Here is a 4,492-nt window from a genome sequence, read left to right as displayed (position 1 = left end):
AAAAACAAACATAACAATACCATGACTCAGCATGTTTTCTCTTAGGTATATGCTGAACATGTATTGTGTGTCCCTGTGAAAATGATCATATATGATAATGTGCAAGGTACATATTGTTCATGGTAACCTCAAACTGGAAATAACCCTGATATTCATGATGAATAAATAGAAGAACTCAGTGATAGTATATTCACAGCATGAAATACTATATATTTATAAGTGAACAAATTCTTACTGCATGCATGAATATGAATGAATCTCACATAATGTGGAGTGAAAGAAGTTGATGATTTTATTTACATAAAATTCAAACAGGCTAAAACTAACTTACTGTGTTAGAAGTCAGAGTCAGAGAGGAACTGGCAATGTTATATATTTTCACTTGTGGTGATAGTTGCATGAGTTTGCTTCTGTTTTAATAACTTGATCAATCTGAAAATCTACATGTTATCCATAGATAGTATGTTTTAGGAATCAGGCTTATCAAAGAACAATGAAAATATATAGCTCCCTTACTATTCTTCGGTGTTTTGTATAAGATTATAAATGCAATCAATACCCATTTATTAACAGTGTACCATGGACCTGCGACTATGATTAGGTTATGGTTTGATTGTGTTCCCCCAAAACATTTATGTTGAAGTCCTAACCCCCAGGACCTCAGAATGTGACTGTCTGTGGAGACAGAAGTAGGGTTAAATGAGGTCATTAGGGTGGGCCTACTCTAATATGACTGGTATTCTTACAAGAAGGGATTACGGGGGAGCCTGGGTGGCTCCGTTGGTTAAGTGTTGGACTCTTGATTTTGGCTCAGGTCATGATCTCACAGTTCATGAGGTCGAGTCCTGTGTCAGGTTCTGCACTAACAGCATGGAGCCTACTTGGAATTCTCTTTCCCTCTCTCTCTGCTCCTACCTCACTTGTGTGCTTACTCTCTCTCTCTCTCAAAATAAATAAACTCGAAAAAATAATTTTAAAAAAGAGCTTAGGGCACAGAAACACACAAAGAAAGACTGTGTGAAGACAAGGAAAAAAGAGCAATCTATAATACAAGTAGAAAAGCCTCAGAAGAAACTAACACTATAGATGCCTTGATCTTGGACTTTGAGTTTCCAAAATTCTGAAAATAATTCTCTCTTTTTTAAACCACTTTGTCTGCAATACTTTGTTATGGCAGCTTTAGCTAACTAATATAGATACTCACCAGGACAGTCAGACAGATGGGATATGGGCCCTTGCTCTGAGGAATTTCCAGTCTTACAGGGGAAGCAATTCCATACCTACTTGAGCCTCAGAATTATAAGCACTAACTAATCAAAGAGAAATTGGGAACCATAGTAGCCTGACAATCGTGGCCTCTACTTAGGTGGAAAATCTCCGATTCACACAGGAAGCCGGGTATCAGATGACCAACTCATGATGGTATTTTGATTCTCCTCAATTAATCTCCCAATTCTTTACTGAAGAAATTCAGTTAAAATAGAAACATCAGATCAGAGAAGTCCCCCGAAGAGTCATCTTGCCACAGCCTTAGTGATAAGGAAGAGGTTCCGGCTGACTCATGTATTAGGGCCCAACTTCCCCAGACACAACGCAATGGGGTCCTGACCAAGCACTATCTGTGAAGCAGATATGAGGTAGTAAATATGGTCAGCTCTCAATTAAAAACTCCACATTTTAGAGTGCCCAGGTGGCTCAGTTGGTTAAATATATGACTCTTGGTTTTGGCTCAGGTCATGATCTCGAAGTTTTGTGAGTTCAAGACCTACCTAGAGTATCACAGAGCTTGCTTGGGATCTCTCCCTCTCTCTCTCTGCCCCTCCTCCATGCATTCTATCTCTGTCTCTCTCAAAATAAATAAATAAACTCCAAAAAATTATTTTTTAAAGTCCACTAATGAAAATGATTGGTCATTTCAATACATACTTCAAGTAAAAGTGTTCATATTAGTAATAATTATGTTGGGCTATGATATTATTGTTACCCTATAAAAATACAGTATTGAAATATTATAATGTGTGGCTGAAAAAAGTGAATTTTCTAAATTATAATGAACAATTTATGTTGCTTCAGTGATTTATAATACAGATGTTGATGTTACACTTTTATAATACACACTCAAGAAGGAAATACTTTAAAGGTTTGCGCTTACTGAGGGAGACAACATTCTGAAGGTAAAATAATGGGGGAGAGTTCTCCTCCTTCACTTTCCAAAGCAGAAGTTTCCTCATTCGCACACTAGGGTGGCAATTAATAGTGGTCTCATGAAATTGTTCTAAAAATCCAATGAGATCGTGTCTCTACAAGCATTTCCAAAGCCTCAAAAATCACTAATAAATACAATTTAGTATCCATATCAGTAGTTCTTGCATTTTGGGAGTGGTTTTATGTGGTGACACAGAAGTATGCTTTTCAGATTTTACCTTTGTCCTTGTCTTTCAAGCAAAGTCCAAGCTAGAATTCCCCAGCTGTAAAAACAGCAATTTTGAAGTATTTACACATGGTTTGCTTCCATTTTAAATGCTCCTACCTTTCTTGAGCCATATTACTTTTAAAATACAACCTATGTCACTTTAGTGTCTAGGGCTTTTTTTTTTTTTTACCTTTTTATTTCTTTTTTTTAGTGTTTATTTATTTTTGAGAGAGAGAGACAGAGCATGAGTGGGGGGCGGGGCAGAAAGACGATGGAGACACAGAATCCAGAACAGGCTCCAGGCTCTGAACTGTCAGCACACAGCCTGATGTGGGGCTTAAATCTAGGAATGGGGAGATGGTGACCTGAGCCAAAGCCAGACGCTCAACTGAGTGAGCCACCCAGGTGCCTCTTTTCTCATCTTTTTCAAAAAAAGTATTATTAACAACACCATTTAGGAGCTTTTACAGATTTCCCCCCCTAATTAATCACCATGAGATTTCAATACCACAGATGAACTGCACATGTTTATGTACTATATGTATATTTGTGCCTTGCACATGAAAAGAGTAACCCATTGCAAAACCCTCTCCCCCTTTTCACCAAGAACGAATTTTCACCCCTTTGGGGGCAATATCTCCTCATTCCTCATTACAAATGCAAGGTCTATGACAAATTTCATTTTAAACTTATGGTTTTCCACACGTTTCCATAAATTTCTGTAATCACTCAAATTTTAAATTTCTAGCAATGTATTTCTAAATATGCTCATATGGGGCGCTTGGGTGGCTCAGTCAGTTAAGCATCTGGCTTTGGCTCAGGTCATGATCTCACGGTTCATGGGTTCGAGCCCCACATCGGGCTCTGTGCTGACAGTTCAGAGCCTGGAGCCTGCTTCAAATTCTGTGTCTCCCTCTCTCTCTCTGACCCTCCCCTGCTCATGCTGTCTCTCTCTGACTCTCAAAAATAAATAAAAAACATAAAAAAATTAAATATTCTCATAATGGGGAATCCAGTTGTGAGATCAAAACTCATCACACACCCAAAAAATAGGGAACGCTTCACGAATTTGCATGTCATCTTGCTCACCGGTCATGCTAATCTTCTCTGTATTGTTCTAATTTTACTATGCATGCTGCCAAAGCAGGGATTCCTTGCGTCCCTTGTTTGTTTGTCTGTTTTGTGTGGTGAAAACACTTAACAGGAGGTCTAAACTCTTGTTTTTGAGTGCATGATGCAGCATTTAATTCTAAGTGCTATGCTATACAGCAGATCTCTAAAACTCCTTCATCTCCTGTAACTGAAATTCTACACCAATTCAACACATTCCCGCTGCCCCCTGCCCCCCCCTCCCCCACAACCTCCCAGGCCCTGCTAACTACAATTGTCTCTCTGCTTCTATGAGTTTGACTACTTTAGGTGCTTCATATAAATGGGATCACACGGTATTGTCCATCTGTAGCTGATTTAATTCAATTCATTTAAGCATCATGTCTTTCAGATTCATTCATGTGGTCACAAATGCGAACAGTGCGATTTTCTTGTAACTCTGAAACCAGTTGTTGGTCACTGTGTAGACACCATGTAGGCCCATCTAAGCAACTGCTTATGAACTTGCAGTATCTAACTAACTGGAGTTGGTTGAGATACTATGGGTCACAGGTCCCCATCTGGAAGGAAAAGTAGACCATATTGTATAATATCAGCAATCCAGAACTAAGCTCAGCATAAATATGGAAACAAAAACTACTCTTAAAATTACAGTGATAATGCATATGACAGAACTCATTAATTGTACTTGTGAAGGAGGCCCCAGGCTCTTAGTTGGAATCTATTTACTCATCCTTTCTTTGTCAGTGATTTCTAACATGTTGTGATCTCAGTAAGTAAGTTGCAAGTGGAGTGACTAATTGCCCCAGTGTCCCAAATCTAAGGATTTCCAGGGTGTGGAATTCCAGTACTAAAACCAGGAGACCAGGGGCGCCTGGAGGCTCAGCTGGTTAGGCATCAGACTTCGGCTCAGGTCATCATCTCGCGGTTCCTGAGTTTGAGCCCCGCATCGGACTCTATGCTGACAGC

The 4,492-nt window shown here is 39.2% G+C and overlaps 1 non-coding gene across 1 annotated transcript; it reads right to left on the bottom strand.

Moving 5' to 3' along the window:
- Nucleotides 1–3,458: 3,458 nt before the first annotated feature.
- LOC115303362 lies at nt 3,459–3,560 on the bottom strand. Its single transcript, XR_003914002.1, has one exon. It is a non-coding gene; the product is annotated as a U6 spliceosomal RNA (small nuclear RNA).
- Between the last annotated feature and the right edge of the window lie 932 nt (nt 3,561–4,492).

This window comes from Suricata suricatta, chromosome 1 (assembly GCF_006229205.1).
Source record: "Suricata suricatta isolate VVHF042 chromosome 1, meerkat_22Aug2017_6uvM2_HiC, whole genome shotgun sequence".
Classification (NCBI taxonomy): domain Eukaryota; kingdom Metazoa; phylum Chordata; class Mammalia; order Carnivora; family Herpestidae; genus Suricata; species Suricata suricatta.
This window is presented reverse-complemented; position numbering and strand designations above follow the sequence as displayed.